Source organism: Lutra lutra, chromosome 6 (assembly GCF_902655055.1).
Source record: "Lutra lutra chromosome 6, mLutLut1.2, whole genome shotgun sequence".
In the NCBI taxonomy this organism is placed as follows: domain Eukaryota; kingdom Metazoa; phylum Chordata; class Mammalia; order Carnivora; family Mustelidae; genus Lutra; species Lutra lutra.
In genome coordinates, this window is record NC_062283.1 from 119,204,780 (window position 1) to 119,220,810 (window position 16,031).

General features: G+C 38.1%; 1 protein-coding gene across 8 annotated transcripts in view; it reads left to right on the plus strand.

Moving 5' to 3' along the window:
• Positions 1-16,031, plus strand: part of FHL5 (four and a half LIM domains 5) — a 51,157-nt gene that overhangs the window by 8,232 nt on the left and 26,894 nt on the right. For 2 of the 8 annotated variants that reach the window (XM_047734853.1, XM_047734849.1), the window contains 2 exons: positions 2,414-2,441; positions 3,313-3,375. The exons of 3 other annotated variants lie outside the window; for them this stretch is intronic. The gene's annotated coding sequence lies outside the window, so the exon portion shown is untranslated. Of the gene's footprint in view, positions 1-2,413; positions 2,442-3,312; positions 3,411-16,031 lie in introns of all 8 variants that reach the window. 3 more of the 8 variants (XM_047734852.1, XM_047734855.1, XM_047734854.1) reach the window with 3 other exon arrangements.

Consider the following 16,031-nt stretch of genomic DNA (forward strand, 5'->3'; position numbering starts at 1 on the left):
AAAATTGATTAATAGAAATAAATGTATGCCATTGCCAAAATTGCACCTAGGAAACTGATACTTGAAATCCAAAAACCTTATAAACTAGAACCTAAAGAGAAAATAGTTAAGTCACATTCCCAAACACACTAAAAGTAAGAATTAACAGTTATTCTGATCAAGGTAATTAGAATATTTATTGTTTTGTTTATTTTTTGGCTGAGCCAAGAGCTTAAAAATAATGCTAATCATTCCTTCATTTTGTTTTTAAGTTTTAAACTACAAAGTTAGCATAACCAGAAAAATCCCAATTTTCAATATCCTTAATAAAAGCTGTCTATGGATTCCTGTCTCTCTCTCCTCCCTTTTCCCCACATACACATATACGTAGTTCACAAAGAAACTGAAGAATAAAACCACCTTTATTGCAACATATGTGTGGATTTGAAAGTGCCACTTAATCATGTATCTCTACTTTTCAAGTTTTAAGACAACTGAGAAGTAGATACAAGTGTCATATGTGAATCAACTTATTATTAATTTTATTGTTACTAAAGCTGAATTGGAAAAGGTTTTCTTCCAAAGACTGCCCCTCCCAGGCCAGGGCAGGAAGAGCCCATGGGCTCCCACAGTGACAGTGGCCTTCCTGGGGCAGAGCTGAGGGGCTGCCTTGGGCTGTGTCTAGGGAGGAGAGCAGAGTGGAAGCCTGTGCACTGGCTATTTCTATCAGAGTGATGGGAGAGAGTGAGTTACCCTCACTCACAAAGGAGAGGCCCCCTTTGCCCAGGTACTTATCAGTTAAGTCACTCCTCAAGTGTAACAGAATCAGAGAGCCCAGAGATCTGGCGGGGTGGGGTGGGGACATTTTATCCACCTAATTTCAAAAGAAAAAGTCCTTTTTCTGAGGACTTTGAAACCTGAGGAAATGAGAGCTCTCTTATGATTTTTTTCCCTTTCATGATTTTTAATTCAAAGAAGCATTCCTGGCTTCTTATAAGTTTAAGTCATCAAGGTGATTTGCGGAAATGCTGAGTCAGAGATTTTTAGTTAAAAATGTATGTCAAAGACCTCCTTTTACAAAGTATGGTCTTCAGTTGAAAGAGCAAAACAGTAGGCTAAATATATTCGTGGCAATGTATAGCTGAGTTTTTAAAGCTCTGACATGTAAAAATATTTAGTTTCTGAATGACTCTTTTCTTATCCAACTATGGTCGAAATCCTGCCCTGCAGCTGTCATCTTTCAAGCGGCTGTCATAGTGCTCCCTGGCTTGTCGCCCACACCCATCGGCATGCTCCCACATCACCTCCACAGCCCTGTGGACTCCTTACTGCCTAGGAACCTTCCTCCACCTTTTCCTAGAGACTAGCCTTTCTCAACCTTCATGATGCAGCTCTAGAAGAAGCTTTTCTTGAAGTTTTCTAGAAATTTCCTGAAATTTCCAAAGCACACCATGTGTTTGTTCAAGTATTTCTGCATGTCATCTCTCCTTTCTGTCCTCATTCCTTCCATCTGCAATATTTACTGAGTACTCAGCACATGGTGGTGTGGTGGTGTGATGCCAGACACCAGGAGTCTAGTGGGAACAGAGCATCTGTCCCACCTGAAGTTTACTGTTGAGTACGAAAAATGATGAACTGGAACTAAGGCCAACTGTATGTAAGAGTACCGAGAGCCAAGAGTCAGATTCCTCATCCGGTGGAAGGTCAGAGTAAAGAAATTTTCTGTGAGTCTCTCTCCCACGCCAGGATGGAAGCTTTTCACAGGAAGACCTGTTTACCTTCACTGCCAAGCACCGTGGATGGCCCAAGCTGGCACTCCAGAGCTCTTTGTGAAACCCACAGACCTAAAGTACACTGTGTTCAGAGAGCTGTTGGATATTGTTGGGTTTAAAACTGAAAAAAACTTAAAAAACTGTTTAAAACTGTTTAAAACTGAAAAACTGTTTAAAAGTGAAAAAACTGTTAAAAGTGTTGGATATTGTTGGGTTTAAAAGTGAAAATGGAAGATCTGGAATGCTATGCTAATGAGCTTGGATTATGAAGGTCACAGATGCATGATTCAAACACAAGTCATCCAAAGACTCTGGGTTGGCCTCTATTTATAAAATGGGAGGAAAGTGGCTCTTTGGCTCTAAACCTTTAAGATTCTGTGGCCAGACAACTGACTTCTTTCTTCCTGAATTCATTCAACACATATTTGAGCCAAGCTCTGTGTTAGATGCCAGGGACACAGCCCTGAACCAGGCAGGAAATTCTCTGCCCCTGTGTGTGTGACACATTGACATGCCTTAACAATTCACACACTGAGTGAGGCTTTGGGTGAAAATGAAAATAATACTAAATCATAACCAATATTTGTCAGCTAATACTATGAACATTTGGTTTCCAAGGGAATGATAACAGATTTTCCCATTTACTTTCTCTCCAAAATTAGCACGAGCCACCTGAGATCAACACATCATGTAGGTGTAAGCCACAGTTGCCCAGTGAGGCAGTGAGCATTTTGACTGTGGTCATTTCCCTTTGATAGATGCCGAACACCAACTTTATCTAAACCTCTAAGACTGGGAACAGATAAAAATTAAATTAAAGCTGGTTTTAGGGGTTCCTGGGAGGCTCAGTGGGTTAAGCCTCTGCCTTTGGCTCAGGTCATGATCTCAGGGTCCTGGGATGGAGCCCCACATCAGGCTCTCTGCTCAGCAGGGAGCCTGCTTCCTCCTCCCCTTCTGCCTGCCTGCCTGCCTGCTTGTGATCTCTCTCTCTCTCTGTCAAATAAATAAAATAAAATAAAAAAATCTTTTAAAAAAAGCTGGTTTTAAATATCACCATACAACCACTCAAATGGTCACCCCCTCTATCACCAACAAATTTTAAACTGTCGAGAGGGTAATTTGAAATTATTGATTAGTGTTATCACCAAAGAATAGGATATAATTCTGCCTTGTGTCTTTTCAAATCACATTCTTGTAGGAAGATTATTTTGCTTCAGGCAAAAATACTGGAAAAATTAGTTAACCTCAACTTCCACCACCCGCCCCCCATTCTCAACCCAAACACCTCCACACATGCCACACATGACACACAGCACACATACCCACGCACAAATATACAAACCACACATACACACACATCACTACCTCGTTTTGTTTTGTTTTGTTTTTTTAGATGAGGATCCAGAAAATAAAACCAAATGTGGTTTTGGATTTTTCGTCCCAACTCCAGAGTAAATCAGTAATAGCTATAATGAACCAAAACCCAACAGAAATTGAATTGCCTTGAATGTTGGAGGGGACATGTACTTGCTTTTGAGGATAATTGGTTTGTTTTCTACAGCTAATGGCAGCTCAGCTTGAGCTACAGAATGAACCTCTCTGGTTACACATGGGAGGTTGTCACCTGTCAGTAATTCAAACCTCGAGTGCCAGATACAAGTAAGGAGAGATTTTATTTTTTTTCACCTTTGGAAAAAAATCACAGCAGTAACCAAGGCCGTCACTCCATACAATCTTTTATATACATGAAATGGCTTCCATTACCAGCCAGAAATCTGAACTCCGGTGGAAGCTTTTCCAGGAACCACTTTGTCAGCTTTAAAAAACAATGTGCTGGCCTGAACTTCAGTTTTTCTCACTTAATAGATGAGAGGAACAAACTAGGGAATTTCAAGAACCCCTCCCAGCTCCTAGATTTAGTGGTTCTGTCAAAATGGGACTGGATCAGAAGCATGCTTTTACAGGGAAGGCCAAATATCAAAATGACTGGGGCACTAAGAGGCTTTATCTCTAAATACCTTATTGTACCCAAAGGGGATTCCTTTTCCTGAGTTTCCCAAAATTCTCTTCTGGGATCACCCTCCTCCCTTCTTTCTCTCCCTCCTCCCCCTCCTAGATCTAATGGTCAAGTGTTTGTTTGTTTGTTTCTTTGTTTTGAGTAAACTATTATAGCAAAGACTGGTTGTGAAACTAATTTATTGGGGGGTGGAAGTTAATACTTTCTTTTTCCTTGAGAAAACAAGGTCACATAGAGCAGAGCTGAGAAACAAATTGTGAAAAATTACCAAAATGGTGGTAAATGTAAGATTCTTTAAGTGGGTCTTTAAACTGTCAATCAATTTTGGCCGAACATAAAGAAAATTCTTCATATTGATTTAACAACCTGGTCCTGTATAGGTCACTCATTACAAAGTAGTAATCTAGTCTAAAAAGAAACTTGTTAAGATTCATGCAAATGACAGATGTAATAAAATAGTTGGTGATATTTTAAAAAACTCATTTTGATTAGCAATATGGGTATTTTCTATTAAGTGCCTACGAAATATTATTTGTAAGATATATTCCATTTTTCCTAATTTTTCTGGAAAGTAACTATGAGTATTACCTTTTGAATTTAGTTTCCATATCCATAAAGTGAGTTGAAACTAATCTATCTCTTCTAGGCCTTATATTCTATGATTAGGAACAAGAGAGTAAGGTGAAAATATATTTAGTCTTTTGATTTGTGTTAAGATTTTATTTAATTTTTAAAATAGACACATGCCTTTGGAACAAATTTCAAAAGGTACAGGGGCTATATAGACAGTGAAAAGTAAATTTCACTATACTGTGAAAAGTACATCTTTCCTGTATTCATCACACTGTGTCTTGTGGTTTCTCCAAGAATGACTCCAAGTTTATTTGTTTTTTTTGTGTGTGTGTTTTGAGACAGAGAGATGGGGCATGGAGGGGAAGAGAGCCAGGGGGAGAAAGAAAATCCTAAGCAAGCTCCATGCCCAGACCTGAGCCTGGCCACACAGGCTCAGTCCCATAACCCTGAGATCATGACCTGAGCTGAAATCTGAAGTCAAAAGTCAGATGCTTAAATGACGGAGTCACCCTGGTACCCTGACTCTAAGTATTTTTTAAGTGAAATGTTAGTTGCTAAGAAGCCAAGATTGGCTTTGATCAATATCACATATTACAACTCTACTAGGATAACAAATTGTAAATATTCTTAAAATTTTGTCATTTTCCACCTATAATTATTCTCATTCCTATATGCTTTCCTTTTCAGCAATGTTTATACTTGCATATACTTGCATGATTGTTTTTAAGATATATTGATATGTATTCTCTCATTTGCTCTAAAGCACCATTTATGGACATCATTTACAATATTCCACTTTGCACGGCAAAATATAAATGCCATTTTTTTTTACCATATATGTATCCTAGCATTGTCAAAATACCAAAAATTAGAATGTTAATAATTGAATGGTTTTATAAAATGTTACTGTTATCTGTCCCCCAAAATCAACTGAAAGTTAAGAATTTGGTGATGGGGTACCTGGCTGGCTCAGTCAGTTAAGCGTCTGCCTTTGGCTCAGGTCATGATCCCAGGACCCTGGGATCAAGCTCTGAGTCAGGCTTTCCGGTCAGCAGGGAGTCTGCTTCTCCCTGTCCGTCTCTCTTTCTTGCTCTCTCTCTCAAATAAATAATCTTTTTTCAAAATTTAATTAATTAATTTGGTGATAGTTTAGAAATGTCATGCATATGACAAGGGATGCATATGTCTTAACACCAGGCCTTAGTAACAGGCTGCTGGGCTTCACAGAAGTGCTTGGGACTCTGTCCTCCCCAGGTCTGTAAAGGACCAGGCAGAGTTCTCTCATCCAAGGTCCAGCACACCCCTCCCAGCCATGGGCTCTGTAGGAGTCAAAAAGCTGCAGATACCACTAATTTTGAACACAGAACAAAAAGATCCAAAGAGACAGCAAATACCTACTCCATGCCTACAATCATCTGCAAAACTGCTGGTGGAACATGCAAAGAGATAGGACCCTTGTTATCCTTTGATTTGGCCTCTTAGTTCCAAGGAAAAAAGAGAGTATCTGGAGCCTCCCCTCCAGAAATCAAGGAAAACGTACTTGATGAGCACTTCTAGTTGCTGGGGAATCATGTTATCACATGATGCCCCCTCCATCAGAAGATTCTAAGACTGGAGGTGTTACAGCTTATTTTCCTGATCTTGAGCCATCATCACTTTCAATAACATAGAAATTTAACAATTACCATCAGTTTTATCCAAGACATTCTGAAAGATCACCCACCAAGTATGGGGCATCACTAGGCTTCAAATGGAGTGCAGAAATGAGTAAGACACAGTGGCTGCCCTCAGTGAATTTATATTATGGTTATAAGAAATACAACAAACCTCCAGAGCATCTATCATACAAGGTAGAATATAAACAATATCTAAGAAAATAAAAAGGGCATTCATCAAACATTCAAAATACAATTTATAAATGTGCCTTTATATACCTTAAAATTCAGAAATGTCTGCAGCTGTAAGCCCAAGGTGAAATAGAACTTGTTGACAGGCTGCCTTTGTTTCAGAAGGTTCAAAAAGGAACTCTTCTTTCGGCATTGTGTTTTATGAATTTGAAGATCATAAACCAACAGAAGCTATAATGCACATTATTGCCAGGATATATGAAAGCCAATATATTGTATGGTTAGACTTGGCTTATTCTCAGGAAAGAATTATGTGATTATCATGAAATCTTATTCATTGCTCTTAGTTGAATGGCTACAAGTTCTTCCTAACTAATTTGTTTAAATGGAGTTATCATTTAGGTAAGTCATGGATTTAAAAAACTACTTTATTGGATAAAGAATACATCTATCATTTTATATTGCCCACCTTCCAAATAAAGAACACCTTTACTTTTCTTGGATAATTTCTAATACTGTTTTATCAGAATAGAGATGGTTTATTTCTTATATTTAAAAACATATTTGTTTAAAATAAAATAATAGGAAGTATTTTTTTTTGTTTGGTTCTCCTATATTATAAGGAGTATGTAACTTTTAGTTTTTCAAGATTTGATAAGGTTCAGATGAACCGACTGTTCTGTGAAGATTGGCACACTTGGCACAGTGCCTGGATCCGTGGTTATTAACAGGTTATTAACCTAACCTGCTTACATTGAACATCCTCTTAAGATGAATTAATTGAGTGAGGATTGAGTTTCTCATCACTAATTATGGAGGGAAATTAGAGTTTATTTTAAAACACCAGGGAAAATAAAATAGCCATCTTGGCTTTACAGTGATTAACTCACAATCTTTTTCTAACCCATGATACTGAACTCAAAAATGGAAAGAAAAAGAGGTACAAAAGACATTGTATTTTCTCTCTGATGAAGTATATCCCCCAGACCATAGCATATTTTTCATGTGATCTCTTGCGCTCAAACAGCTGGCCCTGTGGGGGTGACTCAGCTGATGAGTGTGTGTTACAGACATGGCTGAGATTCCAGATTCAGTCCTTCCTCAGAAGCCTTCGTTTTTACAATGGCAGATTCTGCTGCTTGCTAAAGAAGCTTGTGGTTGTCATTAGATGCAAGGGGAGGCAGATAAAAACAGGATTAAATAAAGGAATCAAGGGTGCTCCCTACTCACTGTTAGAAAACAGCTCCTAAAAAAAAAAAAAAAGAAAAAGAAAAAGAAAAAAAAAAAAAAGAAAAAGAAAACAGCTCCTAGTGTTTACATAGATAGTAATTAATGAGTATGACGAAGTTGTTCTTCAAATGAAAGGAAGACCAACATAACAAAACAAACTGATAAAATTACTACCCTTGAGGATACAATTACTACTCCAAAGAGTATTCGTTGAATTTTCCAAAAAAGCATAGAGAGGAGGCAAGGGAAATACTTTCTAATATTTATATTAGATGTGCAGTGTCTTCATAGACTCCATCTGTAGGAAATGGGGTTAATTTGGGGGCTTCATACACAAGAAGCATTCAGTCCCTGCCCTACCATGTGCTGACCTATGCTAAATACTTTTAGATAAAATGTCTCTTTTAGTGCTGTCCCTATGTTTACCAAACCCAGCACTTAATCAGAACCTCAAGACTTTGAAGAGACCCTAAGTCAACCTAGGAACAGATCTGCTTTTTCAATACACATTTTACAGAAATAACAGTAATTTTGCAGGAAGTGGAAGAGAAAACTCAGCTCAAACCTACTGAAATGCTCCTGGTTCCTTTGTGCTCAAAATACAGAAGCAAACTAACAATGAATTTAAAAACAGAAAATTGGGATCTGAATAGACAGAGATTTAGATAATCCAGTTTCATCTTAAAAGGACTGTTTTTCTTTAGTCTTGACAATTTTCTTACACCCCAGTGAGGAAAAAAGAAATCAAGGATGGTATTAAACCTACATATTTTATGACTTATTTTTAAAGAATATAATGTTTGATAAAATATAGTTATATATTACGATGATCTATTTACCACTATTTCAGTAATAACTGCTATAACTAGATGATTCTGAATGTAATCCCTCCAAGAAAATCATCAAAGCATTTTTTATTTCCTTTGTTAGTATCCATAGAACAAATGAACCAGATGGAAGGCTCTGGTCAGCTGTTTTGTTTCATGGGAGAGTAGTTCATCAGCTCTCAGGAGAATTTGTATTTGACCTTTCCACACAAGACATTCAGCTTCCAACAAACTGGTTTTGCAAATATGTCCCTAGAGACTAATATCAAACATTCCACCACAATCCTATGAAGCTAGTTTTAGGTTATTTTTGATTGATGGCCTGAAGTTATGGCTTTAGTTATTTTTAAAAATTGTTGAGTTTTTTAAAAGTAGTGTTTGGCGGGGGTGGGGGGGAGAAATAGCTTCCTTCTTCAAAATGGGAACTAGTTATAATTACACATTTTCCATCAAGTCAAGTATACCTACAGCTGATTTACCCATAACTTTTCCATTCTTACATCTCAGCTGATACTTGGGTGGGATCATGAGCAGCTATTACTGTTCTCATTTATAGTTAAGGAACATAAGGACCTGGAAGGTTAAATGGTTTCCGCAACAGTGGATAAGTAATATGCCAGTGCTTAAGCAAATGGTGCAACCATCCACAGCTTCTGATTTCTAACCTAGTTCTTCTGAATATGTTCTGTCTTGGGTTACAAGCAAAAGCATCTAAGGAAGTACATGCAGGTATGCTCAACTCAACCCTCAGAACCAGGAGAAGAGAGGAAAACCTAAAAGTAGAACTTCTTTATGAATTATCTTAACTCCTTCATATTTTTAAAAATATGTGCATTTTAATTGCTTCTGCTGTAAAACATATACTTGCCCCATCTGGCCTAGTTTACACAGACTTTGGAAGATTTACTTTTTAATATATCTCATTTAACTTCCCTAAACTTTGTCAAATTGAGTGACTACTCAATCAAACAGCTAACATCAGAGATCTCAGAAGACAAAGACCTTGTGATCTGGGTAAAGACATGGTTTGTCTCAAAATGCTATGTGCACAGAACTGAAAAGCCTGGTGTAACTATCAACAGACAACTGAAGTATCTGATTCAACAGCTCAAAAACTGCTGATAAGGGCACCTGGGTGCCTCAGTCAGTTAAGTGGCCAACTCTTGATTTCAGCTCAGGTCATGATCTCAGGGTCCTGGGATGGAGCTGCATGTCAGGCTCCACCTTCAGCTGGGAGTCTGCTTCAGGATTCTCTCACTCTCTCCCTCTTCCTCTGCCCCTCCCCTTGCACACGCTCTCTTGCTTATAAATAAATAAATAAATAAATAAATAAATAAATAAATAAATCTTTTTTGAAAACTGCTAATAGAAGTGTATTAGTCCTCCTAGTTTAGAGAAAATCTCTTTAATAATATCAGCAGATAAACCACCTACTTCAGCTATTTCTTTGATATCTTCCTCGGCTGGTAGTGGAGGAGCCCTCCAGCTGTCTTCTTTGGCTGCCCTCACAGAGAAAGTGAAAGAACATTCCTTGCCACAGACGGGCCCTTGGGGCTTTGCCTTCTGTTCCCTCACCTTCATTTTCCATCCTTTGACATATTTGCCACAGAGGTAACAGATACAAATGAGTTCACTACTCAAGTGGACAGACACTTAGCCTACTAATTCTTAGCTCTTTTCTACTTGAGGCTTTATGCTTTATTCTGTTGATAGAAATCCTCTTTAGATACGTGTTTCCATCAGTACTTGTCTTGGACTCCAAGCCCTCAGAGACCAGGACGTTTTCCAGGCATTTGTTTTTTCAGTCATAAATCATGTTCTGAGGTGCTGCTCAGACCTGAGATACACAAATGAAATAAGCAACATCCTTACTCTTTGAGGAGCTCACGAGTGAGAGAGAGACATATGGGACAAAAATACTGTCACAAAATGTGGCAAAAAGAAAGCAGACATATGTATGAACTAATGAGAGCAACAACTCTTTCCTGAGGGATATAAGAAAGCTACAGAGAGTAGGATTTTTAACTGGACCTTGATGGTTGAGGAGAAACATCAAGCAGACAAGGTCAGTGTGACAGGGAGGACGGCATTAGATACAGAAGAAAAGCCCTGGGTAGATGCTCAACAGCATAAATGGATGTAATGTATTAGAAGACCTGAGAGTCACTGGCAGGAGCTGAAGCATAGATGAGATGAGGGTGTGCTGGGCAGTGCTGGGTCTGGAGAGGGCTGGAGAGAGGGGGAAAAGTAGCAAGGTAGTAAAGGGTCTTTATGCTAAGTAATGGAGTTTAGACTTCATTTTATAATAAAACATGAGTCACTGGGGTTTTTTTCCCCAGAGGGGAGATGATCAGAGGAGACTGAGAAAGATTCTTCCTGAGCATGTGGAGAATGTTCTAGAACTCCCGAGGGGAAATTGAGCTTATCATTAGAGAACAAAAGTCATGTAGTAGAAATGTGCTTGGTTCCACTCAATAGAAGACAAAATCTTTAATAATCTCTCAGGTCAATGTAAACCACTATGACCCATCAGAGATAAGAGAAGGGCCTAAACAAAGATTGAAAGGATGCTTCCGAAGTGGGATCTATAGGCTGTGGTACCCAATAAACATAGGTAGGGGGTGTGGGCAGGGAGGGAGGAGAGGAGAATGGTAGAAACTGTTGCCTCAGGAGTGTAGGCGATTATCTAACAAGGCACTGTAGATGGTTTCTATAACCACAGAGCATAGGGAAATCTATTTTGCTCAATGAGGTTTCCAAAATGCTCCTGACTGGCCATCAGAGCAACAATTCAAGTTAAAATCCAAGATGGGAGGGGTGCCTGGGTAGCTCAGTGGGTAAAAGCCTGTGCCTTCGGCTATGGTCATGATCCCAGGGTCCTGGGATCGAGCCCCGCATCGGGGGCTCTGCTCAGCGGGGAGCCTGCTTCCCTTCCCCTCTCTCTGCCTGCCTCTCTGCCTACCTGTGATCTCTGCCTGTCAAATAAAGAAATAAAATCTTTAATAATAATAATAATAATAAAATCCAAAATGGGAAAATCACAAATAAATTCAGTTAAGTATAGTCTGAATTAAGATTCTTTTTTTTTTAAGATTTTATTTATTGATTTGACAGAGAGAGATCACAAGTAGACAGAGAGGCAGGCAGAGAGAGAGAGAGAGGGAAGCAGGCTCCCCGCTGAGCAGAGAGCCTGATGCGGGACTCGATCCCAGGACCCTGAGATCACGACCTGAGCCGAAGGCAGCGGCTTAACCCACTGAGCCACCCAGGCGCCCTGAATTAAGATTCTTCATCCTGTTTCTGTTTCCACTGAAGTTTGGTAGATCAATCACGAATCTCAAAGACTTCATCATTTTGTACTAACACTTCCCGAGGGGATTTGACTCTTCCCTACACCATTTAGATTTAGTTCCTCCCCGAGTTCTTCCCTAAAGAAAAGCAGAAACAAATCTACGTTACTGAGTCAAAGAAAGCCTGAATGGGCAGTTGAAATAGTCATACCACACTCTCCTAGGACCATGGATGTATTCATACAGACTGAGCAAAGCTGCTTGGAATAACCCGATGGAAATTAAGCCAGAAATCCCTGTGAACGTTGAATTGAAGAGCAGTATGCTTTTATATATGTGAAAAAGTGGTAGTTATGGCATTATTTGCATCTATTTAGCCAAAGTTACAGATCATGTATCAGAGACAGAAGTAATCTTAAATACCATTTACTGTATATCCTCTATTTTCAGGATTACAATCAATGTGATGATTTTATACATTTTCACCCGCTTCCATAGGGAACAAAAAGCTGTTACCAAAACAAAGTGAGTTATAATCGATGTTTAGAATTTTAAAATATGGTAATTCAACCACCTCAATAAACAAAATTCCTCAAAAATACACCCAAAATAGAGATGTTACTGGAAGCCAGAAGACTCAAATTATATCTTTGTACATTTCAACTCCACCGTAAGATGGAAAAGCCCTCACTTTTGAAACTTGTTTTTTTTTTTTTAAGATTTTATTTATTTATTTGACAGAGAGAGATCACAAGTATACAGAGAGGCAGGCAGAGAGAGAGAGGGAAGCAGGCTTCTTGCTGAGCAGAGAGCCTGATGCGGGACTCGATCCAGGACCTGAGATCATGACCTGAGCTGAAGGCAGCGGCTCAACCCACTGAGCCACCCAGGCGCCCTCACTTTTGAAACTTGTAATCCATGACAGGAGAGTCATAAGATACATACAGAATTGTCCTTGATTTGTGCAATGTTCATGCACAAAGCTCATGCATATTGTAACCATGTTCTTGCTTGCACACTTCCACAGTACTGAGAAATACAGAATGTGTGAGAGACAACTGCTCCCCTTTTTTGCATCTAAAAAGGTCCCCCTTGGGGTGCCTGCATGGCTTTGTTGGTTAAGCATCTGCTTTTGGCTCAGATCATGATCTCAGGGTCCTAGGATTGAGCCCATTTTGGGTTCCCTGCTCAGCGAGGAAACTGCTTCTCCCTCTCCCTCTGCCCCTCCCTTCATGGGTGCACAATTTCTCTCTCTCTTTCTCAAATAAATAAATAAAATCTTTAAAAAATAAAAAGTAAAATAAAATGGTCCCTCTCAGGTCCCTTTTGATTCAGTCAACAAGCATCCCAGATCTTCCCTGTTTAGACAATTTCCATGACCACCATCAGCAGGCAAAGCCTTTCTCTAGATATTACTACGTCCTTATGGATTATTTCTCTTTTGATAAACATAAGAAAGGATTGTTTAATACATACTACTCTTATTTATCATCAACGCATTTTTTGAAATCTCTAAAAAAAATAAAGTATTTCACATTTAGGAAAGAATATTTCTAATATATATGCAAAGTACAATAGCAACTTAGTCTAAGAAATCAAACATTTCCTATAGATCTGTGTAGATTTTTTGTAGTTTCAGGTTTTTATTTAAATTGCAGTTAGTTGGGGTGCCTGGGTGGCTCAGTGGGTTAAAGCCTCTGCCCTCGGCTCAGGTCATGATCCCAGGGTCCTGGGATCGAGCCCCGCATCGGGCTCTCTGCTCAGCAGGGAACCTGCTTCCTCCTCTCTCTCTCTGCCTGTCTCGCTGCCTACCTGTGATCTCTATCTGTCAAATAAATAAATAAAAATCTTTAAATTGCAGTTAGTTGACAGATAGTAATATTGTTTCAGGAGTAGAATATAGTGATTCATCACTTACATACAATACCCAGTGCTCAATCACAAGTGCCCTCCTTAATCCCCATCATCCATTTAATCCATTCTCCATCCATATTCCCTGAGCAACCCTGTTTGTTCTCTACAATTAAGAGTGTGTTTCATAGTTTGCCTCTCTTTTTGTCCCCCTATGTTCACCTGTTTCATTTCTTAAATTCCACATATGAGTGAAATCATATGATGTTTGTCTTTCTCTGACTTATTTTGCTTAGCATAATATACTCTATCTAACTCCATCCATGTCATTGCAAAAGGCAAGATTTCATTCTTTCTGATGGCTGAGTACTATCCCATTGTGTATATATATACCACAAACTCTCTATCCATTCATCAGTCAGTGGGCATTTGTGCTCTTTCCATAATTTGGCTATTGTTGATAGTTTTGTTATAAACATTGGGCTGCATGTATCCTTTGGAATCAGTGTTTTGGTATCCTTTGGGTAAATACCTAGATCCTATATATTTGAAACCCTTTTTGCAACTTCTCAATACCCTAATTCCAGAAGTTAATCTTAAATTGCATTCTGATTTTTGTATATATCACCATCATGCTTCTTAAAATAGCTTGAATAATACATATTTATTATGTTTAATGACATGTTAACTAACATATTAACATGCATTTTTAATATGTTAACCTATTTATTATCATTCCTAATAATCGGTTTGGGCTGTTCTTGAACTTTATAAAAGTGTATTTACTTTTTGCAACCTACTTGCTTCACTCAATATTGTAAAGTTCATCTATGAGGATGCATTACCTGCAATTAATTTTTTATACTTCATTTTCTGTTTGTTATAAGAATTAGATTTTTGTGTATAGACCTTTTATCCAGCAACTCCATTAACCCACTTACAAATTATAATTGTTTATTAAAGAATCATTTGGATTTTCTTCACATAAAATCAGTCAGCAGCAAATAATGACAGTTTACTTGTTCCCTTTCAATTCTGATATTTTTCTTTTTCTCATCATAGTGCACTGGCCAGGACCTCTCACATAAAACTGAATAGAAGTGATGATCACAGACATTTTTTGTTTTTCTGTTTCTGATTTAAGAGTAAAAGCTATCAGCATTCACCATTAAATATGCTTGCTATTTTTCAAATTACATTAAAGAAATTCCTTTTGGGGCGCCTAGGTGGCTCAGTGGGTTAAGCCGCTGCCTTCGGCTCAGGTCATGATCTCGGGGTCCTGGGATCGAGTCCCGCATCGGGCTCTCTGCTCAGCAGGGAGCCTGCTTTGCTTCCCTTCCTCTCTCTCTGCCTGCCTCTCTGCCTACTTGTGATCTCTCTCTGTCAAATAAATAAATAAAATCTTTAAAAAAAAAAAAAGAAAGAAATTCCTTTTATTCTTAGTTTACTAAGTTTTTGATTATGAATTGAAGTCAAATCATCAAAGGCCTTTAATGCATCTACTAAGATAATTACATGGCTTTCTCTTTTACTGGTTAAATGTGGTGAAATATAGTGATTCTCTTTTCAATTTTAAACCAAAATTGCATTCCTGGGAGAAACGCAATCTATCATGATATGATTAACATTTTCACATATCACTAGGGTCAGTTAGTTATTATTTGAGGAAAGATTGTGTATACTGCAAAATTTATTGTTTATTATAAGCATAATTGGCCTATAAGTTTTTTTCATTCATGGTTTCAGGTTTTGGTATCAGAGTTTTAATGGGCTCACAACATGCTTCCTGTTCATAATATTTGGCATACCTTATTAGGCATGGTGCTATTTCTTAAGGCTTGGTAAAATTCACTGGTGAAGCCATTTGGGCTTGCATTTTACTGTGATCCTAGGCTTTGAATAACAAATTCAGTTTCTCTGATAGTTACCAACTAGTTATAATTTTATATTGTTGTATCAGTTTTAATATTTTATTTATCTTAGAAGTTTCCCATTTTATCCAAATTTTCTAATTATTTAACCAAAGTTCTTCCACAGAGTCCATGTTTATTTACATATACCTCCATATTTACAATTGTTTTTTACTGCTTTCTTCATCTCTGAGCTTCAATCTAAGATCAATCAATGCTTCTTTTGCCTGAGAAGTGGTTTTTGGTATTTATTTTAATTTGGGTGTGCTCTGGATATATTCAGTTTCTGATTGTCTGAAAAATGTCTTTTGTCCACCTTCATTATCAAAAACCATTTTATCTGAGGATAAAATAGGTTAGCTTCTAATTTCTTTCAGCAACTTTTACCTTATCTTCCCATTTCTAGCTTCCATATTTTTCTATTGGGAAGTAGGTAACTTCTTAATTTATTGTTACAATGCACATAATATTTTAACCCTATATTTTAGATGTTATGTGCCCTTGGTTTTTAGTGGGTTTGCCCTGAGATGCCTCAGTGTGTGTGTTTTTAGCCTGGTGGAGGTTCATAGTTTTTGCTTTGTTTTGTTTTATAAATTTGTAGCATGATGTAATCTGTCAGTTTTGGAAGACTGGCCATTATTTCTTCAATAAGAATTCTCCTGAGGTTCCTAGGTGGTTCATTCAGTTAAGTGTCCCATTCTTGATTTTAGCTCAGGTCATGATCTCAAGGTCCTG